Genomic DNA, 26,941 nt, shown 5'->3' with positions numbered 1-26,941 from the left:
TATGTTTTTATCCTGACGTGACTAGAGGTGATCAGTTATGGCTATGTGCACAGCTGTTCACGCAGAAGGCTAAACAAAATGTATATACATGATGCATTCAGGTAATTAGCTGGTGGAGCATTGCCTTTACATAGATGTCGTGAAACAAGAGAACATTTTACATTCTGCTTTGCGTTCAGAGACAAAACATAGGCTAAATAATGAAGTACCTGTACAGCTGTAGCTTATAAGATCAGGGTCTACAGGGGGAGCATCCAATATAACTTGTGCAATATATACTGCATGCTAAGGTAATTCAATATGAAGTAACATTTTTGCGTAGACTTCCTCAAGAGACACAGCATCAGCCTTTAACAGTTACAGTATTTTCACAGTCATTAAAAGAACAAAGCCACAGACATGTTTTTTTAAATGTAGATTTAATTTTTTTGGGGTAAAAGTACTTGTTTTAATTGTAAATTATGCCATTATCCTTGTTGTATGTGTTATGTGGGGTGTGATAAATCTTTATTTGGGATATTTGCTGTTTGTTGTACTATTTTTCTGATTCATAAAATTGATATGATGCAAAGGAAATATAAAGTACAAGTAATTAATCACCATTACATCAGAGTATTAAGCAACAGTTTAATATATATATATGCTGACTGAATGCTTGGAGACGGAGGTGAAAGCCTGAGAAGATGTGAGGGGTGAGGGTGCGACCCTGGTGTTGGGAAGTAGCCGGTCCCTGGATTGCGGCGGCCTGATTCACAACACCAGCTGTCCCGCCCCACCGAGCCAGCAGATGGCGCTCTGATGGCTGAAGAGGTTCTCTGATGGAAAGCAGAGAAGTGGTTCCATCTCATTGCGTCCTCCCTTGGGGGTAGATTCAGTTCTCCCTCTTCCCATCTGCGGAAAGAGAACATGCAAATTAGATCCCGAGGAACCCATTCGAGGCGAAGGAGAGGAAACTTTCTCTGGGCTCCTCTCGTTGATCATAAATCCAGACATGAGGGATTCTGGGAGTCTGTACCCCACCTCTCTACACCTGACAGGCATTAGACCACCCACAACCCCCTGCTTCAGCTCTGGTGCTTCTGCACTCCAACAACATCCTCTATGCAAATTTTATAATCACACCCCAGCAATGAGGGATGTGTGTGTGTACGTACAGTGAAGAGGGATATAAGCTTTTACTTAGCATATGAAATGAGCTGGGATTAGACGGAGATAAAGAGCAGAGTGAAGAGCAGAGGGAGTGTTACCAGAGAGGTCACTCATAATTTTGCTTCTATGAAGCACTTTAAATCTTCCTGACTACTCTCGCCGGTGTTGGAATAGCACGCAGGGCTCAACCGAGCGATAAAAGAACACCGGCAGTTTCACCAATAACCGTGCACTTCAAATTAAAATGTTGTAGAATATCAGCATGATAAAAAGGACATTAAAATCTTTATAAAAGAGGAAGAATCACCCATCAACCCCATGAGCCCAGACATGAGAGGTTGATTCCTACAAATCATCAGTCACTTAGCTGCTCGTTTCTAGACCACAAAAGGGTTTTGTTCTGGGATAGACGGCTATTATCATTATCTGTTATTCTTTTGATTATTTTCTAAATTAATTAATTAAATAGTTAGTCTCTACAATGTCAGAAAATTGAGAAAATATCACAAAAGACAAAGTGAAAACTAGAACTAAGTAATGCTTGTTTGTTTTTTGCTTGAAAATTACTTAAAGGATGAATCGATTATCAAAATAGTGAATAGCTGATTCATTTTCTGTCAATTTATTTAAAAATGTATGGACTAATCGTTTCAGATCTACATTAAAGTGTGTTGTTTTTATTAAATGTGATGGCCTCTAACTACTAGACCGCCTTGGTTTATGTCCAAAAACCTGTCAGACGCAAACTAAATGTCTAATTATGCAGAAAATCCAGAAACAATATCTTTTATAGGGCTGCAACTAACAATTATTTTCACTGTTGATTAATCTGTCGATTATTTTCTCGATTAATCGATTAGCTGTTTGGTCTAGAAAATGTCAGAAAATGGTGAAAAATGTCTATCAGCCCAAGATGACGTCCTCAAATGTCTTGTTTTGTCAAAGATATTCAGTTTACTGTCACAGAGGAGTAAAGAAACCAGAAAATATTAATATTATTAATAACATGTTTTTTAAATAATACATCCACAGAGCTTTTAGAAAAGTGCCGAATAAATGTCTTTTCCTATAAAAAAACTATCATGATTATGAATGAATCATTTTAAAAATGTTGGCGAAACCAAAATGAATGTTTTGTTTATCTCTGTGCAAGATATTTTACGTTTGGTTCTCCACTTCTAACAAGGCCTGTGAGCTAATAGTGAAACGACGTTGGTATCACGTGGTATCTCCTGGTCGTCAGTTAGTGTGGAAAAAATGGATAAATGGCTGAGATTGACAGTAAGTGCCTGGCAACGACGTGTTGTGAAGTAAATGCAATGGAGCTGGGGAGGGAGAATGTGACATCCAGGTGCTGAATGTTATCAATGTTATCAATAGCATCTTTAAGAAGCTGGAATCAGAGAAGTTTGACGATTTCGATTAATCGATTATCAAAATAGTTGGCGATTAATTTAATAGTTGACAACTAATCGATAATCGTTGCAGCTCTAACCTTTTCTGTCTTTATTTGTTGAGTGGGGAAAGCTAACTTCTTTAACCTGAACAATGTGTTCAATAAAGCGTTCTTTTAGTGGCCATTTGTTGAAAAGAATAGAAGAATAGAAAGGAAGCACTGCCTATTATTAACAGTTAAATGTTAACAGAGACAGTTAAAATACAGCAATGCTCTCAGTAGGTGTTGGGAAATAAATGTCAGTTTCCTCGAGGTGTACATCTGACGGAGAAATATAGGAGTATAAAAGACGTATGTGAGAAATCCTGCTTTCCTTTGTTTGCTCTGCCTCTCTCTGTTTGGCATGCAAGGCACTGTAGGTGCACAGCAGTTGTTCTTCCTCTCACACTTGCCTCCCCATGTGCTGCTGTCCACTGAGAAATACCTCTCTGGAGAAAATCTATGCTTTTTTTATTATGAATAATTAGAGACATTACAAGTGGCCCCTTCTGCAGATAATTCGAGCATATGCACATCATCGTAATCATCATCCACTATTGTGCAAGCAAGACTGCTTTGTGCAATTCACATTTATTTCTATTTAGGGAAATATTTCACCGATGTGCATCCATTTTGGCAGCGGGCGCATGTCCATTTTATGCGAATGGATTTAAAATGTGTGCAGCCGAAATGAGAAAGATGGTGCGTTCACATGTTTAGCTGTGTTGTTAAATGGAAATGCTGCATTTAAATCTGATTTATTTAACCGGCACAAGCATGAATGCTAAGGAGTGGCGGACAAAACATGAATTTCATGGAGTTAAGGCAAATTAAATAAATGTTCAGACTCCTAACTTCCATTTGTATAATGAAAGCAACCTTTCATTTAGACTGTTACTAAGGGATTTGTTGCATTCCTCTCCTTTTTGTCTTCACACCAGACATCAGATTGCAGGGGTGGGACTATAGGGATCTATATTTTCCTGCATTCACATCTACTTCTTTGTCTCTCTCTGGACCGGTGTGAAGCTGACGGGAACGCGAGCAGCAGCTGAATTCCTTTAAATAGCCCAGCCTGCCTCATCATATGGTTGCTATGGCAGCCAGCCCCTCGTTTCAAGATAACGTCCACATGCTTGGAGAGACCTCCTCCATCTGAACGCTATAGATCCACGCTGCCGCGAGAGAGATTTGCCGGAGCAATGCAGCCACTTAACGGCACATATGAATAATGTTTCATGTGTCTACGATGTGGGAATTAATCAATATTTGAGCTTTGTGTGTGAGATCAATCCGCTGTCGTCGAAGCTTCCCTCAGTGTGTGATTGGAAAAAAAAAAAAAAGCACTTACTGGAAAAAAAATGTAGTGTTTGAAGGATATGAGCGGAGGAAGAAGAAAATGTTAAGCAGGTAGAGAAGGAATAATCTGAAACGAGATCAAAAGTGAAACAGATGAGTGAACAGCTGGTACAAGAAATGGAGTGATACAGAGAGAAATGAGGGGTGAAAAAGAGGATGAATGATCCGTGACATTTTTGAGGGAATGAAGGAATTGAAAGAAAGCTATAGATAGGAGAGCATAATGCCATCTTTTCAAAAATCTCTTCTTAATAACCAGCTATTTTCACAAGCTCTTTCCCATCTCCTCTTCTCATTCCCAGCCCCCCATCCTTTGTCCTGCTCCTCTCTCTTCAGTTAGCTCTCAATTAGTCGTATGTTTAGCTGAGGGTCAAACAGGACGCTAACAGTGCAGGATTGTAGGCAGCCGGTAGAGATCTACGTAGATGTACCTCTGCTCAAGCTGACTTTGTCCTGGATCTCTCCCCTAAGTGCACTCAGGAAACTATTGTGAGGCTCAAAAGGTGTGAAATCAATTTACAGGGCGAGAGAGGGAGAGACAGGTTTCACAAAGCCAGATTTAAAGAGCTTTTTAATGCTACCAGGAACTGAATAGAAGATCAGTTTAACAACTGAAACATAGAACAAAAGCCCGAGTTATTTCTGACAAGAAAAAAAACCCCCATATGTAAGTTTTCTAAATGTAAAAAGAAATCAATCCTGTTTATATGCTGCATAAAGCCTGCATTAAACTCATTGGAAAACATATTTAACATGAGAGAATATAACATGCATTACTGCCATCTCTATTAATATTGTGTAAAAATCCACAAATCCACGGTATTATTTAATATTATTTTTAATTTATGTCAGATTAATTCATTTCAAATTACGCCATCAGTAACTATGATAGAACAAGAATAATCTGTGTGGGTGCTTTAAAATAAAACTTGCATTGTGGGTTGAAAATATGACATATGAGGCCTTAAATTAATTAATTGAAACATTTCAAGTAGCAACGATTATTTGATTAGTTGGCAACTATTAATTAAAAGCCAATTATTTTCATAATCGGTTAACCGGTTTGAGTAATTCTTTAAGAAAAAAGAAGCTATAATTCTCTGATTGCAGCTTCTTAAATGTGAATATGTTCTGGTTTCTTTACTCCTCTAATGACAGTAAACTGAATATCTTTGAGTTGTGGACAAAATAAGACATTTGACGACGTCATCTGGGCTTTATGAAACACTGATCGACACTTTCCACCATTTTCTGATATTTTATAGACCAAACAACTAATCAAGAAAATAATTGACAGGTTAATCGACAATGAAAATAATCGTTAGTTGCAGCCCTAAGACACTTTGGAGAACATGCTCATTTAGAAGGGCATAAACCAGTTTGACAAAAACGTTCAGCATAAAATGAGCCAATACGATTTTAGGTCTAAAGACAAAATCAACAGTAGCCAAACATATTTTGCACTTACCTCAGGAAATCTGAATCTATCTAAATCTGTATGAGTCCTCACATGCATCCTCTTTGTCTTTTTTCACGTTGCCTAAAAAAAAAAAAGGACAAATCAGTACAAGGTAGTCATGAAAAAAATCCATACGCAGCAGTTTATGTTTTGAAATTATTTCAGTGAGACAATGAGTCTACAAAAGGAGGAGAAGTCCAAGAGAAGTCGATAGAGATGACACCCTCAATTTCCTCTTAAAGCACACGGGCAGGCTGATTGCATTTGAGAGAGTTGGGCGCGCCTCAGCATCTCCTAATGCGTCTGTAAATTGAGTTGGAAAATGACGACGCCTGTTGTCTGCACTTGGGATGGAAGCCAGGGAGGCAAAGAGCTTTGCTGTGCATCTCTGCACACTATTAACCAGCAGACCTCCACTTGTGTGTCAATCACTATCCTCTTTTATTCCGTATCACATCATGCTGAGAAAGACTAATTCATTTAGTTTCACTTTTTTCCTTTTTATGTGTCGCCTCTTCCTCTGCCTTTTAATCAGATGATAAAGCACTTTGAGAAATGACTGATTATCCGTGACAGTAATGCAAATATGGATACACTTCACAATATCAAGTAAGGATTAAAATTACATTTAATATGAATAAGGGGTGTAAATCACAAGTTTCATCACGATTCAATATCATATTGATTCTTTGGACAATGATACAATATTTGCTGATATCAAAAAAGTCTGACACGATACGATTTCGATCGATATGAGACTATCATATTTCATATATATTTAACACGATCAGTTAGACACAAAAGGCAACTAAATTATGATTTAATAATTTTATTACTGGGCTCTTCCAGACATGTAATTGAAAAACAACCTATTATTTTTAATAAAAACAATAAAAACAAACCTCCTATTGTTCACAATAAATTGCCACATTTCTCATGTTTAAGTGCAAATGGTTTTTTTTAATCAGTTAAGAATTTCAAAATAAAGGCATATCTTAAAGATGACCATATGTATCGATGTTTTCTCTTTGCATCAATGATATTGGATAGTTAGTCATTGAAACGATATATCAATAGAGATTATATTTTCTAGACTTTGAAGACTGCACGTCAAAGCTCGGTTATTGTTATCGCATGCTTGGAATCTCAAAGTTTGAATGGGTTAACTAGCGTTTTTTCAATCATCAGTAATGTGGATATAATGACTAAGTGGGTAAAGGCAAATAATAGAACAGCTAGAACAGTGTGGTAAGTTCAGAAAATGACATCACTTTACTGTAACAGAGCCTTTAAAACCAGGAAAAGACAACACTTACACCATATTACGATATCCAAAATCGAAGACGATATCTAATCTCATATCACAATATCGATATGATAATGATATATTGCACAGCCCTAATTGTAACCCTACTTCAAATGATTTAAATCAAGATTGTTTTACCTGGAAAATGTAGTTTTTTCAAGAGTAATGTCTGAAAAGAGGAGAGGGACATGTCTCCCATCCCGATCCGCAGTGGAAAATACGCCCACACAATATATTGTTTCGTAAAATAAAAACAGAAAATGGATTTTTAAACACGTAAAGCCTGAAACACACTATAATAAATGCGCAAGTCTCCTGGATTAGGATGCATTATTTTGTGCATTAGTATTATCTGTAGCAACACACTGTGGAGGCTGAGAGGTGTTAGTGAGTGCACAAATAAAAATGACTGTGTGTTTTGTGTCCATTATTGTTATTAAGAAGCTGTGGTGGTCAGCTCTGAGAGCAGCGGTGATAAGGATGCTGGCGGAGCGTTTGCCAAGCATCCATTTCCTCTTTACTCGGGTCTAAAAGGCCCTTCGCCAAACACCGGTACACACACACACACACACACACACACTCAAACTGCTGTCCTTATGTTGCCTTTTACTCTAAAGCTGGACATCAATATCTTTCCAATTAAATAGGTTAACAAAACAAGATTATTTCTTTACCCTGGCCACTCTGACTCTCTTTCATGGTCTTATTTTGAAATTGTCGTTAGTGTATCTATGAATGCCAGGGGCTCTTTTAAATGGGACCCAATAATACGAAAGGTGCTGCTTACTGTAGCTCACACGATAATTATCAGATAATATAGCTACTATGATACTTTTAATTGTGCTTTTGTGAGTGTATAAAATAACACAAATTGAAAATAGAACGCCATTTAATAAGATCACATTCTGTACTTTCTTAAATTGTATTTTTGGCTTTTTACTGCTGTTTTTTTTAAATATGTTTTACAAGAAAAAAGCCTGCCGTTAGCTGTGCTTTCAGCTCTAGTCTACTCTATTTATAAGCATTGAACAAATGGCTCCATTATATCCATATAGTTGAGTGTGACAAAGAGAAAGAGAGAAGGATTATTCACTCCATTCAATGCTAGAGGTATCTCACATTCTCATACTAGCCCTCACACCTATACACACACACACATCCATAGACACACCCTTTACGGTGTGTTGCGTGTGAACGTACGGCGGTGCATTCCCTCGCCGTCCGCCGTTCCTCTCTGCTGTATCTCTGTGTGACGGTGTGACACACTACCGCTTGGCAAACGCATTAGAAACAGCGGCAGAGATTTTAATGTGTAAGCCCGACCCTCGGCTGTCACGTTCAAGCCTCGCATTCACACACACACACACACACACACACACACGCAGACATACACACTCTTTCTCTCTCACATGAGCACACAAGCCGCACACCCACACAGTTGAGATAAGGCCTCGTAGTCATTTAGTTCAGCTTTGTCTTTTTTTTTACAGCGTCTCCCTGATGAACTGCAGAAAACGCTAGCACTTGCAGTATTTGAATTATTAGCAAAACGGCACAGCTTTAAACTTAATCCAACGATGTTTATAATCTCTGCTGTGTGCGTGTGTGTGTGTGTGTGTGTGTGTGTGTGTGTGTAGTCTAATATGAATGGGAGAAAAAGTGCGTATGTAAATGAGAAAATGCTGCTTATCTCAGTATAAAAGTGTGTGTTTAAGGCTGCTTGTTTAAGAAGGTGCCCACCTCTGAAAGCTGCTGAGATGTTATATTGGACTAGTGACCTGAGTCATTGCTCTCAAAGCATAAAGAAATTGCCATCACTCGATGTGATGTACTCTATTGTCGCAATGAAACATTAGTTTTTGCGCTACAATAAAGCCTCTGCATGTGTCTTGACTTGTCCTATTGACTGTTATAAATCAGGACCAGTAGCAGTGTTTTATGCGTTTCTCTCTCTCTCTTTCCCTAATGTAAGTATATTATTTGATAGGCTGGCCTTTGGTTTTAAGTGCAGATCTATAAATTTACAAGTTCCTGCCTGATGCTTGCAGATGATTTTGGCACAGAGGCGTGCCAAAGGCGCACTAACCCTGATGACTCCCGCAGGTTGCCAGTTCTGGGCAGGGCAGGGCCGGGCCGGCGTGGCTGGGCGGACGGACGGACGGTTAGATGGCTGGATAGCTGGCTGGGCGGCCGGCTGGGTGCTGGGCTGGCGAGGCTGTAAAGAAACGACAAGGTCAGCTCTTTGGTGAAACACATTCAGCACCTTAAATCTGTGAAAACGCAGACGTTCTGAAGATGGTGGACGTGAAGCTGAAAGGGCGACTCCCCAGCGCCGGCGCTACCTAAAGAGACGGGAGAGTTTTATTCTCAAAGCTAAATGTGGGATCTTTTTTTTACAGCTTCCAGGAATCATCAGCTGTTACAGTGAGGCGGTTTGACATAATGGCTCCTACACTCTAGGTATATTGAGGTTGATAATTATGGATTAGCAGAGATCTCCGGTGAGCGGAGACTTCCCCTGACACAAAGCAGTCAGTAAAAAGCAAAAAAAGCAGGATTACTCTCACATAGCACTCACACACAGGCAGAACACACACGCACCTAGACAAACAGGCGTACACACAGACGCATAGATAAGCGCAGCCATACACGCACCTTAGACCTACACACTCGTCGGCCATCACAGACAGCGTGCCGGCTCGGCAGCCATTTTGCAGGAGCTGCTCTGGAATGTTCAATTAGGGTAATTGTTGCTTATGCCGTCATTTCTCGGGCGTCACACACATCATATAGTAGCATTTCAGTCACCGGTGCGACTACACTCACCTCATAGTGTCCGAATTATAGGAAAAGAATCCTGATTGTGTCTCCGAGGCCCCACAGTGTAAACCAGGACGTATATGACGGCCAGTCATTGTGCAGCCATGTGTGAACTCCACATGGTCATGAATGTATGTACGCGGCACAGCTCGTTGTAACGTATGGATGTGCCGAGAGGGGAGGGTGGGTGGGGGGGGGGGGGCACGCCCTACAGCTCGTCAATGCTCACATATGGAGGAGGGGATGTGTATTTGAGCACAGAGAAAAGAGAGAGGAAATGGGAAGGGTGAGAAATGGAATAAAATGGAAGAGGAGTGAGGCAGAGAGGGAGAGGGAGAGGGAAAAAAAATGCACAGCTTGTTCTCGTCGCCACCATTTTTGCACTATGCAGTTTGGTCACTGTTAATTCGGTTTCGGAGAAGCCATAGGCTAAGGATATAGATTACTACGCTCTAGTGATATATGCAATAGAGGATAACGACAGCCCGCACCTGTCACGCACCATACTCCCTCATAAGACCAAGGGATGCTGTCTCCGTCAAATATTGAATTTCCAGGTTATTGCACACCGAATGGCCTGGTGTCACTGTAGGTGAATACGTGACCTGAATGTCTAGAGTTGGATCTCAGCTCTTCCAACCCATGTATACCCACCCTCTCTAACCTAACTGACCCATCTCACCCACACGGTACTAACCAATAAACGCCGCAAAAATGATCTGGAAAAAGATGCAATCGGCACTTCTTACATAACAGATATTTTTGTCCGAAGAAAATTAGTCTTTTTGAATGAAGAATAAAGCCGTTTACCCGTCCGATACAGCATTTGTTAAACCAAAAAAAAGCTTTGACTAGTTCTAAAATCGACAAAACTCCACTAGACTGCACCCCCCGCTATCTGCAATCACATGGGCAGGATTTAACAAAGGCCACATAAGGATAAGAGCACATCTAGTTGACACAAAGAGCGGATTGATAATGTAGTGTCATATGAACGGGGCTGAAGCAGTCTAGAGCCTTGTGAGATGGAGGCTGCTGGTTGCTGCATGACGGTTGGAGGGGTCGGGGTGGGATGACGGCCGGCTGTCAAACGGGACAGGTTGAATAAGGGCGTCAGGGACCGAGAGGACTGAGAGCACGGCAGCGCAATGCGCACATGTGATCTCCTGGAGACGACAGTGCCACTTCACAGGATGATCAGACACACTGTACGCACATGCTTACTTACGGAGGTGCCCTACGTAGACGTGACCGTTCGACATACAAACCCTCCCCCCCTACTTTCCCACCCACACACACACACACACACACACTCAGAGTATGACACGAGACTGCACATATGATCCGCCGCCCTTTGTCTGGGTTTATCGGTCAGTAATGGCTGACTCCTGCTCCAATTCTTTCTCTTCACACACACACCGGCAGTCATGTGAATGGCAGATGACCCCCTCAGTGTCTTCACCTCATTCTTATGGTATGTCTGTCCCACATTACAGTAGTGTCATGACCGCCAACCCCCCCATAACCCCCCATATCCCCCCCCCCCCTCCGCTCAGCCTCCGTGTCCTCAGAACGCACCCCCACCCCCACCACAACCCCCACCCACCGGGTGATCATCTGCTGTGACCGTGTCCTCCTATCACCGTGAGTCAGGAGTGTTCGACAGCGATGGGTGGGTGGGAAGATGGGGGTGGAGGGGGTGGGGGGGGGCACCCTATTTAACTTCTTTTTCCGATCAGACATGATTGCTGACGGAGAGAACTTTCCCACCCATCAGCGGCAGCGGCGGCGCTACAGCGCCAGACAGAGGGGACCCTTTGTCTCCCACCATCACACTGGGAGGGACGCACACATATATACTGTACATTCTGGCATGACTACAAATCATACACTCGCTGACAGCAACTAACACACGCTACACACACGAATACATAGGATGCAGTGACAATACCCACATCCTGGAGCACATTAGCGGCTGCACACCTGTGTATGTAAATTCAATTCAACACATTCCCCCCCTGTGTGCAAAACAATGTGGAGTCATTGTTGCACATGTATGTGTGTGTGAAAGTGTGTCAGAGTATATGCGTGTCCTCAGACTCACCTGGCAGCACCCCTGGAGCTGGTTGTCGTGGTAATGCAGCCTCAACTGGGGGTTGCAGAGCTGTGACACCTGATGTCCCTCCTCTCTCTCTCACTCTCCCTGCTGTAGTATAGGATCAGTAGCTACACCCTAGCACTGACAGAAGAGGGGGAGACAGAGAGGAGGGGTTCTTATCGAGCCTGGCGGAGCGTACCACCGGTCGCACGCAGACGAGGGGACGCCGGGGGGCAGAGCTGGTAGGGACAACGCTGATAGCACTCCGTCGAGCTGCCTCCGAACCACCCTGCTGTCTGCGTCGAGATGGTCTCTCCCTGCTCCCGCTGCTCTGATTGGACGACGCGCTTCCTCCTTCATCAAAATGTAAAATTCCAAGACAGAGAGAGTAGTGCAGCGTTAGTGTGTGTGTGTGTGTGTGTGTGTGTGTGTGTGTGTTGTCTGGTGTGTGTGTGTGTGTGTGTGTGAGAAAGACAGACAATGCAATAGAGAAAAAAAAATGTGTGTATCTTGTGTGTGAATATTTGTCATGCAGACTGGTACGTGAGTGAGTGTGTGTGAGTTTTCATGTAAATGTGTGTGTTTGCGCCTTTGTGTCAGGGAGACGATATACAGGATGCCATTGTCTGTGTGGGCGTGTGGTAGAGGAAGAGGTAGCCGAGGGAGAGAGACACAAGACAAAGAGAGCGAGAGATGGGAAGACATGGTGTGTGTGTGTGAGGAAGAGAAAAAGAGAGCTAGTGTGTACGGCGGCCCGAGAGCTGTCATCATCAGTCTCTCTGCAGTGGCTGGTGTTGGGCTGCGAAGGGGCTTGTCAGTCAGTTTCTGCCACAACATGTCACGCTGAATTGTGACACACACACACACTATCCCAGAGGAGATCATGTCAAAGATGGGGGCCGGTTGCTCTGACAAGCCCATCCAACCCCCCCCTCGCAACCTTTCACCCCGCTCCTCTGCGACGGTGTCACACACAGGATCACTCGTCGGCTTCGCTGTGTGCTGAAAACATTTGACAAAAAGGTAGAAAAAGTGAGAAAGGAGCGCAAACACACAGAAGAGAGTGGCAAGAGGCAGATGGCAGCGAGTCTCCTGAGGACTAACCAGTGAAATACTGCTGACTCACTGCACTCTGGCAGGCCTTAAACACACACGGATCAACCTCAACACCCAGTATATTCACTACTAAAGACCAACAAACTAAAACGTTGATTACTGATAATATCAATGTCGGGACGAAGGGGAAAAAAAGACCACGGGATTTTTCCAATTGATACCCTTGTACTTCGCCGCAGAGGGGAGTTTTATCCTCAGACATAAAACAGACCGTCCCTTTTTCCTGGCTTTTCTCTGTCTCTCTCCTGCTGCCGATTTAATTACCTTCTATATTTATCGGAGCTCAAGATGCTATTTTGGTTTCGAGACTCTTGTCACTGATATCGGGAGGCTACATTATTCAGAGTGAGAGCACCGGGGGCCGTCAGACACAGAACAAGAGCGCCGTTGTTAACCGCGTGGAAAAGGACGGAGGATATGTCACACTTTACAATACGACTGATCGTGTGTCTAACATCCTTATTTAATACACTGTGAAGCTGGTCTAAGGTGTGGTCTGTCTTTCTCGTGTCTCCATTTTCCCGGCTGCTCCATCTCAAAGCTCAGCGCATCGGGAGAAAGAGTATTTCACACACACATGCCCACATATACAAACAACGTAGAGGCGCGTGCGTGCTTGTGCACAGCAACACGCACAGCTGGTATAGATCGGTGTCCTCCATATTTGGTTGTGATTTATGATTGCTCTTCAGTAGAGGCCACAGTCATCTGGGAGATGATGGCCATATCGATCTGATAAACAGTTTCATTTACTGCCAAAGCCCGCCATTCATACTCACACATGTGCACACACACACATACAGTAGATTCACAGCAGGAATAACCCAGCTTTCTGCTTCATCAATTCCCCACCTCCTCCACGTCTGCTTTCCTGTTTTTCTGCTCTTTCTCTTCTCCTCCTCCTCCCCCCCCCCCCAGGCCACCTCACCCTCTCCTCCGCTTTAACCCGTTCCTCTTCTGCCCTCGTTCCTTCTACCAGCATCCTCTGCCAGTCACCTGGTTCTCTAAAAATATTCTCCCCCACGCATCGCAGCCTCTTTGTTTCTCCACTTAGCTCCACATGGCTTTATGCTAAGGTTATATCTCAGTCTGCCAATGTTTCCCAGCATGCATATGACAGCAACATGCAGGAGGCGGCTGAGTTTGACATGTACAATACAGCGATACGAATCCTACAATCCTATGTATGATTACTGCCGTTTTGTCAGGCTAACAAGCCTCCATGTATCCCTCTGATGCTGCACAGTAGGTAAATACAGTCTGTGGAAACACAAAGAGGTAATTATGTACAAAAAGATGGTGCAAGATAACCACTTGATTTAATAACTCAGCCTGCTGATTCTGTGCCTCATTCCTTACAGTAAGGCATCAGTATTCTCCAACCCAAGTGCTTGTCAGATGGTTGAACACCTGACCTTTTTTTCAATGTACATATGGCTTCTGAGTATTGTATTACAAATTGAAAGAAAATGATCTGAACCTATCCTTTACAGGAGCTCTGAAAGTTGAAATGAGAACGATTATTAAAGGGCAGGTCCGTTACTTTTGGATTATTTGAGGTTTTATATCATTCTGTATTCAAATCCGAACATTAAGATATTGGTCAAAATATGTATGTTTTAGCGTCAAAATGCTATTTTCCCAAGTCCTTCTAAAAACTTTTTACCAAGTGACCTGACAGGTTTCTGCATGATTCTTTTTACATGTACAGTAGATATACGCATCCTTAGTCAGTGTATTAATGTTACATACAGTAACCTAGATTGCGGATAGCTAGGCAATGTAATGCTGTGCAGACGTCACATTTGAAAGTCACACAATAACACAATCAAAGCAGCGGTAGACCAGCAACTCCCGTGTTCTGTGAGGTAAAATTACTGTTTTTGTGAATGGAGTCTGGTCTGGTAGCTTTGAAGGAAAGGGCTGTCTGATGGCAAGGTAAAGCTGTGAAAATATCTTAAATATAGCGTACAATTAAACAGATTTTTTTAGGTGGCTAAAATACGTTTTTCTGCTGTTCCCGTCCACAGCTGCTTTACCTCGCCGTCAGACAGCCTTTCTGACGGGGAACTGAAGCCGTTGTATCACTCTCTTTAAAGCCACCAGACTCCATTCAAAAAAGCAGTAATTTTTCCCTGCAGAACACAGGAGAAAACATACAACCCCACTTAATAAAAATCACAACTAACACCTTCAGTTATTTACAAACTGAGCACAGCTAACTTTGACTTTGACCTTATTGATTAGCTCACTTTGGTAACTTACGTCACTGCTTTTTGCTAACGGCTGAGTGGACGTTTCCATTTGAAAAAAACAGAACAGAACGCAGACTAACCCAATTTTGGATACTATCTACTGTATACGATATGTTAATTTCAAGTTACGTATATATTTACACAGATTTTCAGTGTTGGTATAGGCAAACCTACTGTATCATTATCTATTAAAATATTTCCTGCTTTGCTTTTTATAGACTGTATATAAGAAGTGGACGTCACCCATTGGTTTGTTGACTGCCGTTGTGAAGCCAGGAGTTTGGCATTTTGGCCGTCGGCATCTTGTTTGTTTTGCAACCAGAAGTGACACGAGAGGGTGGAGCTAATTACAACCAAACACTGAATAAGACATTTTAAGGCGACCAAATATGTTATAATTAACTTTCATGAAGTGAAAACACACTGTGAAAGGGTTAAAGTTCTAAGACGTAAACGCAGACAACTCCGTAGCCACGCCCTAAAGCATACCCTGCTTTATGGTCTATTTGACTCTAAATGGGACCATAATTTACTAAATGAACATCGTGCTGTATTGAAGAGGACTTGAAACTAGTGATTGAGACCATAAACTCATGTTTACAATGTTTACTGAGGTAATAAATCAAGTGAGAAGTAGGCTCATTTTCTCATAGACTTAATGTTACTACTACATAGCAAAATAGTGAGTTGCCAGAGGGCCAGTCAACAGTCAAGGTCAAGATTGTTCTCCATAATGCCAGCAATTGTGGCTCCGGTTTTGCAACATAGTGCTCCACCACAGTAGCCAAAAAGTCAGTGTAGCCAAAATGGTAATATGTTACCCCCGGGCAGTTTATAGTCATGGTCAGTAGCAAAAAGAGCCTGGCCGTTTCATGTGTTAAATATTTCACACTGTCGGTCAGTGTGTGACGGACCACAGTCACATCAAAACAGCCTTTATTTCATTAAATCCATTATAGTCTTTACTTTAATCTTTTAATACTGATGTCAGGAATTAATCCGGCATTAGAAAGACTAATGTTTCCAGAGTTTCACGACTGTTTAATTGGTGTGATGGGTCAAACTGCCTTAATTAGCCCTTCTGTTAACTCTGAAATTAGTGAGAGAGTTTTTTAGTGTCTGATGACGGTCTATATGTTCATTCAAAGGCTTTTCTAGCCTCAGTATATCTGTGCTTTTTTTGGAGTAAAATGTCCAAATGTAAAGATATATTGACTATCAATCGTCAAAATCGGTTGAACCTCCTTCGTATGTGTTTTTCTCTCTGTGTGTGTGTGTGTGCATTTGTGAGTAAACAGATAATGTTAGAGGAGTGGAAAAACACACACCAGTGAGTGCACAACATATTCATACACACACACACACACGCACACACTAGAAGGCTTTCAGTTTCTAAATCAATCCCACATCCGTAGCTAATGCAGTGCTGGGCCCTCTTCAGGAAGCATTAGGCCTATTAGTCAAAGTGCGTACGCATTCCTGTATGTGTGTGTGTGTGTGTGTGAGAGTGTGTGTAGAAGCCGCACACTCAGCAGTAGCCGATCTCAGTGGATCCTGTGGGGTCAGCAGGTGCAACAGGGAATGAGGGACCATCTTATTGTGTGTGTGTGTGTGTGTGTTCCCTCCCCTCCGATATCCTCTGGGCTCTTTATCGCTCTAAAATTATCCTCCATTTACTGGAAGACACTGGACCGACTGAGAGTGAAAGAGAAATATGGACACTCTAGTTTGAATGCCTTCCTGGATCACTTATGGATGCAGAACTAAGAGACAAACAGACTTCTTGCTTCGTCAAATGATCTAATTTAATAAGTGCGGATGAATTAAGAAGTCTGATAGATACAGTACGACTGAGGACACCTCAGATAACCAGAGGAGACATTTTAGCCTTCTAGGACAACACAAAACATCTGGGATGCTCATTGGCACTAAAGCTGGAATTATAGTTGTTTGTTAGGAGGTCAGCTGCAAAGCATGTAGCTACGTCTTAGACTACGACTACAGAGATAGCACATAGAGACAACAGGAACTGTAACTGGTCAACATGGGCTGCATGTGTTTTCTCCCACAAGTTTCTAATGACAGTGAAGACAACATTAAAGAATAGGTAGACTCATGAATGTAAACTTATCCTTCAAGGAAGTTCAAGAAAGACTCAGCAGTCTCCAACAAAGCCGCCCCAACTGCAATCGTTCTGCTAAATACGGCCACATTTCACAGCAGTATTTTATAGAAGAAGTATAGAAATTACCAGTATGTAACTTCCGTTACGTACGTAGATGATTAGCCCACTGTCGCTCTATATCACAAACTAAATGACAGAATATAAATACAATTACTGTGGGGAAAATAATTAAAGCATGATACAGCCTGATCATGTAGAAGCATCTGTCTAGAGTTGTGGTGGTGTTATCAGTAGATGAAATTAGGACTGTCGCAATAACCTCAATATTGCAATACCACGCTATTGACAAGCCAACCTTTTAACTAGGTAAAAGTGATAAAATATGGGGAGGTAGAATTAACCAAAATCAGAATAAAGTGTGTTTTAAAAAGAGGACACTGGACTAACTTATTGATGTGATTTAGAATTTAAGTTGGGGTCAAAAGTCACACCTAGATGTTTATCTAGTACCTATTCAGAACTATTTTGAGGGCCAATACATCTGTCACAATAGATGTCAAATGTCTGGTCCTGCCAGGTTTGTAGTCTTTTTGCTTTCATCAGATAGATTACGATTTAAGCTTATAAAATTTCCAACTCTAGGTCATTTTATACTAACAGGAAATTATGTAATACATGTGGCGTCAGACAAACTGTGACTTTAGAATGCCACAGCAGATTATATTTAAAATTTTCTTTTCAAGCAACTGCCACAATCGCTATGTTCACATTTTTTTCTTTTTTCAATTCTTCACAAATTCTTCACAGCGTATATTTACACTATACTACAAATGCCAGCAGCGTGACGAGCTGAGCCTCTATTCTGCACTGAGCGTTGCACGTTCGGTGTTTTCTTTTGAAAATGTTCAACTTTGGATAAAACAGCCACACTTGTCACTGTCACTTTTTACCCAGCCGTACAATCACAATGGAGGAGGGGCGGAACAAGTACTACAAAGACCAACCATCACGTCCTACATGAGAATACACATCCACTCTCCCAATCTGTATAAATGAAGTAATTTGCAAAAAAAAAAAAAAAGGCAATAATATCCCATATCACGCGGTTGAGCCCATCATTATCACCGCAGGGGAAAATCCTTCACTGCGACAGCCCCTATGTGAAATCCATCGCTGGACTATAAATCAAAACCTATGTCTACAGCAGGAGTCCCATTAGCCCCTTGTGTCAACTATAAATCCAGTTTAGGTCATACAACATAAACCATATTGGCTTGCAGATACAGAGGACTCTCACTGGCTAATTCACACAAAACATATTTCCTCTCTCACCTCTAGTGGGATCTAGCTATGCAAATAGTTATCAGACATCACTGTAGATCATTTAAAGGGATAAGGAGGGACTATTTCCTCAGTAGAAGGTAGTTCCGTTGAAAACTGTTCACAGTGTGATTATTGGATTAACTGGGACATATGTCTGCATGATTGAGGCTAAATGATGATAATCCTGATTATTTTTGATCAATATTGACATCACAATTATTCATTGACTTTAGAGATAAAATATTTTTATTGACATTTAAATAAACAGAGCATAGCTTTCACTTCCATGTTGTGCTACATTCCTGCTAATGTACATCAAAATAAGACTTAAAAATAAGATTCTTATTCACCTGAATTCAGTTTATTTTAATTTTGCCAAAATATTAGTAATATCCAGTATATTACTCTTCTACTCTTGACTGCAGCCGCAGGAAATTTTCTCACAGGCTGCCGCTGAATGGTGCGCATGTGACGACTCCCTAAAAGTGAAGCCAAAACATGTTGATCGCCCCCCCGCCCCCCGGCGGCTGGCTGTTAGTTTGATGATTTGATATGTAGTGGAGATTTCTATGAGCGGGGTATTTTAAACATCAATATCGCAGTCGATCGTGTTCATTTAATTGTGGGAAGCCAAAATCGCGATCACGATCAATACAAAGAACGTATGTTGCCAAGAAGTGAAAGTCAATTGGTCGTTCCATTGCAACGTCAGCACACAGCAAAGCTACGCTTCTACCAGACGCCAGTAAAACGTCTGCTTAAAAATTGCCATACAAAAGTAAAACAAAACTTTTTATATTCTATTGTCATATTCTACCAAAATGGCCTGTGTTGAACAATAAAATATTATAAATATAATAAGCATTTTCAGTCCAAAATGGCAGCATCGGCTGTTGTCAAAAAAACACCAGAGTTTTGTCTCTTTGCTTCTCTACTCTTTGATTAATATTCAATTAATTATGCAGCCCCACTGGGACATTGTTTCCGGAAAAACATGTTGCAGTTGAATATATATACAGTATAAAAGAAATCTCAGAGACTGGTATCTCAAAATCTTAGCAGATAAAACCCAAACTATTTCTAATCAACAGCAATGTCTGTCCATTTGTAAAATTTGCAGTTCAGCCTGCGTCACTCTGCTTCAAGGAGCCACTAACACAAAAGTAATTTTATTAGTCTGTCTTTTAGTAGAAAGTTTCAGGGCCTCGTCATAGTCTGAATACTCTTCTGAGACAAATTCTCAGAGAAATCCAACTGTTTTTACTTACTAAACTTTTTCACACAAAAAGAAATATTTTCAAAAACCCATCTTTATCAAAAACTACATTCAACATCACTACACCCTTATTTGACATCCTTTCATCTTACGTATGGCCCTCAATTTCCCCTTTTATCTCCTTCCCTCACATGGCCTCGTGCCTCCTCCTCTTCCTCACACTGTATTTGTCCCTGAGGATTTTCACATCCCGAGGTGGATCAAGTCTCTGCAAATCAATATTCTCCATTCATGTGGGTGCAGCTCACGCATGATCATGTGAACGCTCATACATACACGCACTGAAGCTGCTGCACCTACATATATAACTACGCTGAAAATGAGTCGTTATTGCCAAATAAACCGAAGTTGCTGCGAATTCATCTCCGTGTGCTCGTGATGGAGGCAGGAGGGAATATCAGGAACACCCATATAAATAATAGCCTTTACTAATGCCAGCAGTAAGTACTCAGATCAGTCAGACAGGGCCAGTTAATAGACCCACAGAGATGCTGAGGATAGAAATGAGGGTAGAGGATGGAGAGAGTCAGTGGAAAAGTGAGAGGGAGGAGAGGAAACTAGCGGAGAAAGCGAGACAGCGAGACTGGCCATTATAAATCATATCCGCTGTTGGCGCCGGCCACGTATCCTAGCAACCAGACAGACCCTCCGCCTCTCCTCCATCCCTTTTCCATCTTCCGCTAACAGCTTGGTCACTTTTATTACCCATACTGCACTGGGCCATGCCCCAAAAAGTCATGACGGAGTGCAGTTTGTGCTCACAGCTACCTGACTAATCTACAGTGGGTCTGTATTAACCTTGTGCTAATCTGACCTAATATCAGCTGACCCCAGAACAGTGCTGGGCGAGCGGAAAATGGACACACTGCAGACCAGGTCACACACACTGATAGAAAATATAAGAGTGACGTGTTCGACCTTTTTGTAATCTTACTCATTGACAAATCGACAAATTACAACCAAAAGCACACGTAGCTATGAGCCAGCACGTCACACACACTCACATGCCAGAGGAGACCATCCATGTTGCCCTGAGTTTTCATTTCCTCTGTCTAATTAGACCTCCTGTTCATGTTGAAGTTGGGTGTAGCTTTGACGGGAACTGATATGCGAGGTCACCAAGCTTCATGTACTAATAACAATGATGAAGGTTTAAACTGCCCCACCTTATCAAGAGCAACAAATCGAGAGTCTGTACATGCACACGCGGCCTTAATTAGGTCTAATTAGGTGAAACACCTGTGTGGGCTACATACTACATACTAAATGTATTCAGTTCATGCTACTAATTCTCATAGTATATTGATTTATACTTAACCCATAGGCCCTTTTCACTGAAGACATTTTGATTTTGCCACAGTAGGAGAAGCAGAGGTGTAAATGAATGAATGAAATGAATGATCCTGGTATTGTGCATGCTGGCTCACTGTCGTGGCTTTTTGGGACACTTGAATAGAATGCGCTTCTTATTATTACGACAAGTCAAAATGTCTGCTGTGAGAAACGGTTTTATTACCAACAGGAAATGATGGAATATTTACACAAACAGACGTCAATCAATCTGCGACACTGGAATGTCAAAGCCAATCAAACTTAAAAGGACCAGTGTGTAGGATTTCATGCTGCAATCCATTTCAAGTCGGAAGTCGATAATTCCGAGTCGGTATTTACGACTTCCAATCTAAATGTGTCCCAGTGCATCTGCTCGGGGAAAACATGGACACTGCAGCAAACTGATGTTTGCATGTACGTAAGTGTCGGAGTTTCACAAGAGGACCTACATCAATCACCGCAGCGCCATTAGCAAAGACAAACGCATCTTTAAATCAATTACTAGAGAATCCTATGGGGAAATATTTCCGAATATTTTCTTTAAGGATCTGCGGGAAGCCTGTTAAAAGAGACAGACTAGTACCATATCCTCGCAAAGACTTCAATCAAGCACGAATCAACTGAATTGAAATGGAAAGAGCAGCTACAACGTTGTTACAGCGTGTTTCACAACACAAACACTGCATAAAGTAAAAAATCATGAAAAGGTGTGTATAAGTCGGCGAATTTGGGTAAGTTAAATCTTGCCCGAGTTCCTGACTTGGAATTCTGACTTGAATGACCGTTCCAGTGTACTTTTTCGTGTCAGAGGTTGTTTTTTTTCCGAGTTCCGTGTACAATGGATTGCAGCATCTGAGGCATCTGGCGTTGAGGTTGCAGATTGCAACCAACTGAGTACCCGTCCGATCACCCCTTCCTGTCCAAGCGTGTGGAAGAACTACGGTGGCCATCAGGTAACGTAAAAAAAAAAGTCTCTCTAGAGCCAGTGTTTGATTTGTCCGTTCTGGGCTACTGTAGAAACATGGTGAACTCCATGAAGAGGAGCTGCTCCCTATGTAGATATGAAGGGCTCATTCTAAGTTAACGAAAACACAACCATTCTTGGTATCAGGTGATTATACACTAAAGAAAACATAGTTATGAATACTATATTCCATTTCTGGAAATAGAGCCCCCTAAATCCTACACACTGAACCTTTTCTTCTTTATAAGATTTTTTTGAGCTGCCTAAACACTATCCACACTTTATTTACATTTTTTGCAGCTGTTAGCAGCTCCTTCATTCCCTTTGTGCATTGCGGTACAATTAGCGTACGTCAAAATCACACACAAATACTGAACCTTTTTAGTATGCATACTGGCTTTTATGAGTATACTAAATTTCCTTTCCAGTGTGAACTCCACACTCCACTCAAAGCCTTAAAACTAGCCTGTAGAAGGGAACTGGGACACAGTTTTAATTAATTCCACTAATCACTTTTCACTTTTCAACCACCTATGCTTTGTTCATGTTAATAACTCGGGGACTGTATTTGGTTACTTTACAAACTTCAGCAGGGTTTTAAATGTATTCAGGTTAATGACGTAAACATGACTTAAAGACAAATCTTTTAAGATTCTTGAGGATTATCATCACTGGATAAAAGCCTAATTATGCACTGCATGGGTGTGTGTGTGTTGTGTCATATTTCTAAAAAAGACTCCTGCATGTTAGACCTCCACAGATTGCCTGCCACCACTACAGTAAAGGGCTTCCTGAGTTGACACTATACACTAGTGGTTCCCTTTTTCCTTTAGAGACCCCTTTTCTATCACTGAGGAAACTGACGACTTCTGACTAAGTGACATATTTAAGGGATATTTCATATTATATTCAATGCATAACAATAACAGAACAGAACAATTGATAAATTGTACAATTAACACAAATAGTGAACGCAATAACTGCAGGAGGTTTGTGTAAAACAAGCGATTTGCATGAATTCTGAGCAGATTATTTCCTGTCAATAATGCATCAGAGGAGTTTTCCTTTCATTTTTAGATACTTTTAATACAATACTTTGACTGTATTATATATATATTTTTGTATTTTTAACAATCATACATTCTTAATAGGCTTCTTTATTGACAAATTCTCCCTGACGCTTGGCCATTGTTCTATTAGCTCTTTGGTTGTTTTGACTGCGTACTTTTCTAATGCAGGACGAGGCTGTTTAGCAGAGAGGGAAGACTCTGTGAATATAACTTGTGTTCAGGTCTTCACTGTGACCTCATCTTGTTTATATCTTAAAAATAATTTATTTTAGTTTTCTTCACATAAATGAATGAAATGCTCAGATACAGGCCAGCTGTATTTTCTTAAAAAAGGTTGCGTTACACCCCTTAAAATCAGGAAAACCTTGCGACCCCCTGTGCAGCTTTGGCGAACCCTACTTGGGGTCGGGACCCCCAGGTTGGGAACCAGTGAGTTAGATTACACAATCAAGACATTTAGATTGTTATGGCTTTGCCTGTTTTGTGAAATTCCCTCCTGATTGTCCCAGGACTGAAGAGACTGAACAGACTCTTTGTTAAGTCAATTTACTGCCACTGATTTTGAGGATACACGGTGTAACCTCTAGCTAGCATGACTAGCATTTAGTAGTGAGACTCACTGAGCAGGCCGGCTCCACGCTGCAGCTTTATGCCAACTCCTCACTAAAAGCTTCACCCAGTTACCGGTCTCCAGACAGCTACAGCCCTAATACTACCGCTGCTCCTCTACGGGCTTCACTACAGCCTCATTGTCTACCGGCTTATGAAATTTTGAGTGCTCAGCAGAGTGAACGGACAGTAGAGGAAGAGTGTGTGCATCTATGAGAGAGAGCGAAGGAAATGAAGCACTCAGGAACCACTCAGTCAGCCCATAGACCGAGAGCCACCAGAAGTGGGTGGTATGAGAGGAAAATTGTGTTTGAGGAATGAAGGACAAAGTAACCAGAGTGTGTGTGTGTCTGTGTGGGTGTGTGTGTGTGTACTAACAGAACACAAGTACGCCACCTTGTGGACCAGGACGGGTTGGGCTCTCCTCAAACTGTCCTTGACCCTATGAGAGAGAAAATCACACATCATTTATGAGAAAAAGTGTCTTGTTTCGCAACTCATCACTGTGTTTTTGCCATCACGTTGGAGGAATGAATACCTGAGTAAAGCTCGCCAAATGTTCCTTTTTTTCTTTAAAAACATCATGTACATAATGTTTAATGTATGTAGACTAATCTAAATCCTGAGGTCCTTAGGTGGCTCCTGGATCCAGAGACAAAAAAAACTCTTAAAACTGTAGTCAGCGAACACTGACTAGCCTACAGAATCATTTCTTGAAGGGTGCTCCTGACCATTTCAAGGGTAATACCTCTGTAAATCTACAAGATAAACCTCCTTTTAAGATTTAATGAGATTCACAGTGAGAGTGAAAGTTTAAAAAAAAGGGGGAAAAGTGAGATAGAAAAAGCTGCTGCTATTCCTACAGCAGCAGGATCATACTGTACCACTCAAATCCTCAAGGATAATGAATTAAATTAACTTTTCCTTTAATCTCTTACCTTATCTTAAATTATAGTACGAAATGTGTGCCGATAAGAAAACGGTTTAATCTCTATGCCAGCAATTATGTTTTCCTGTCTATTATTAGCTAGTTTGAGGGAAGCCAAAGTCATCTCTCTCAGTTTGTCATTGCACAAGACCCACAAGACGCAAACAGAATTATTTTTCAGCCCTTCCAGGCAGTGTTAGGAAAATGTATGTTGGTGTATTAAATTCTAATTTACTTTCTTTTTTTTTTACAGCAGCATAACCAAGAGCTTTCACCAGTTTAGTGAATATTGGAAAAAGTATAACACAGTATTTCACAACACAACATGCTTCAAGATACAAAAGCCAGCCAAATTGTTATATTTACACATAGAAATGATGTTTAGCTGGTGTGTAAAAATGGCATTTACTCGAGTAATGTTCAAGAAAACATTTTCAAATAAATGCCAAAGATATTTTGGGAAAATGTGACCTTAACAGCATAAACAGCCAGTGACTGTATATTCGTTTCAATTTGTCACCTCTGATTGGCTGAGTGACGTTAATTGGAACAACAGGGTATGCTAATCTACATGCAAACATTAGCCCAAAAAAAAACCCCACTTTCCTTACAATAAAAGAAGTTTAATCAAGTGTGCTATTAGTATACTTCTTTAAAACTTAAAATAAGAGCGTATGCTTTCAGATTACTTTTATGAACCTTTCAGAGATAAACTAAACAAAATCATACCTAAGTATATTTGGCTTATACCGACAAGTATACAGAAAAGTCTAAGTTTACTTGGCAAGTATACAGAGAAGTCCAAGTATATTTGGCTTATACCGACAAGTATACAGAAAAGTATAAGTGTACTTGGCAAGTATACAGAAATGTCCAAGTATATTTGGCTTATACCGACAAGTATACAGAAAAGTCTAAGTGTACTTGGCAAGTATACAGAAAAGTCCAAGTATACTTGGCTTATACCGACAAGTATACAGAAAAGTCTAAGTGTACTCGGCAAGTATTAAGAAAAGTCCAAGTATACTTGGCTTATACCGACAAGTATACAGAAAAGTCTTTTAAGTGTACTCGGCAAGTATACAGAAAAGTCCAAGTATACTTGGCTTATACCGACAAGTATACAGAAAAGTCTAAGTGTACTCGGCAAGTATACAGAAAAGTCCAAGTATACTTGGCTTATACCGACAAGTATACAGAAAAGTCTAAGTGTACTCGGCAAGTATACAGAAAAGTCCAAGTATATTTGGCTTATACCGACAAGTATACAGAAAAGTCTAAATGTACTCGGCAAGTATACAGAAAAGTCTAAGTGTACTCGGCAAGTATACAGAAAAGTCCAAGTATACTTGGCTTATACCGACAAATGTATACAGAAAAGTCTAAGTGTACTTGGCAAGTATACAGAAAAGTCCAAGTATACTTGGCTTATACCGACAAGTATACAGAAAAGTCTAAGTGTACTCGGCAAGTATACAGAAAAGTCCAAGTATATTTGGTTTATATTGAAAAGTATAAGTATATTTGGCTAACTACAATAAGTTCACTTAAGAAAACTTGCTTGCAGTAAAAACTATTAAACTAGTAGCTTACTGATAGTATACTTTAAAGTGTATACTTTCATAAACTAAAAAAAATAAGTAAATTAAATGCAGGAAAAAATAATAATAATAATAAAATGGTAGCCATTAATGAATTGACAAAAATGTGACATAAATTGATTTTCCTGTTTTAATTTATTTCTTTAGCTTTATGTTATTTCCTTTTCTGTTTAATTTTTGCTTTTATTTATTATTTAATTATTATTTTTTTAATTAATTAATTTTTGCATTTCTTTTTTATTTCTTTTTTGAGTGGCAGCCCCCTCATTTGCATAATGAGGACGAAAAGCATAAATAAATATATGAAGAAAAGAACACAGAAACAGATAGGTTTGGGGAAATAAATAAGAGGTAGCTAGCTATGTTGCATAATGTTTATACAATAGTACATTACCTCTGTTGTATGAAGCCCTGTGGAGGTCACAGCTGTGGGATTTCATTGATTATAGTTTGGGACAGTGCCTAAAGTCAGCAAACAAACAGCTAGAGAGTCAAGACTTCATCGTCAAGACGACGACCGTTCAGACAAGATGGAGGACATGACAGCTCCCTAAAGAAGTAGATTCTAACTCCTCAAACATCTAGAACGCCTCCTGCTGGCTGCTTCACACCACTCTGCTGCCTTCAGGTGTAATTGGACACACCATGGTGGAACCCCCTGAAGCCCTCCAACCAGGGTCTAAAATTAAGTTTTTTCCAAATGTGCCACTGTGGCA

The 26,941-nt window shown here is 40.9% G+C and overlaps 1 long non-coding RNA gene across 2 annotated transcripts; it reads right to left on the bottom strand.

Moving 5' to 3' along the window:
* Positions 1-409: 409 nt before the first annotated feature.
* Positions 410-26,785, bottom strand: LOC119503948. 2 transcript variants are annotated; one of them, XR_005210449.1, is made up of 6 exons: positions 26,620-26,785; positions 24,075-24,138; positions 11,633-11,980; positions 8,795-8,923; positions 5,412-5,483; positions 410-891 (listed from the first exon to the last, which is right to left on the bottom strand). It is a non-coding gene; the product is annotated as an uncharacterized LOC119503948 (long non-coding RNA). The 2 variants fall into 2 exon arrangements; XR_005210450.1 differs by having other exon boundaries at positions 24,093-24,138.
* Positions 26,786-26,941: the final 156 nt, after the last annotated feature.

Source organism: Sebastes umbrosus, chromosome 15 (assembly GCF_015220745.1).
Source record: "Sebastes umbrosus isolate fSebUmb1 chromosome 15, fSebUmb1.pri, whole genome shotgun sequence".
Lineage (NCBI taxonomy): Eukaryota > Metazoa > Chordata > Actinopteri > Perciformes > Sebastidae > Sebastes > Sebastes umbrosus.
This window is presented reverse-complemented; position numbering and strand designations above follow the sequence as displayed.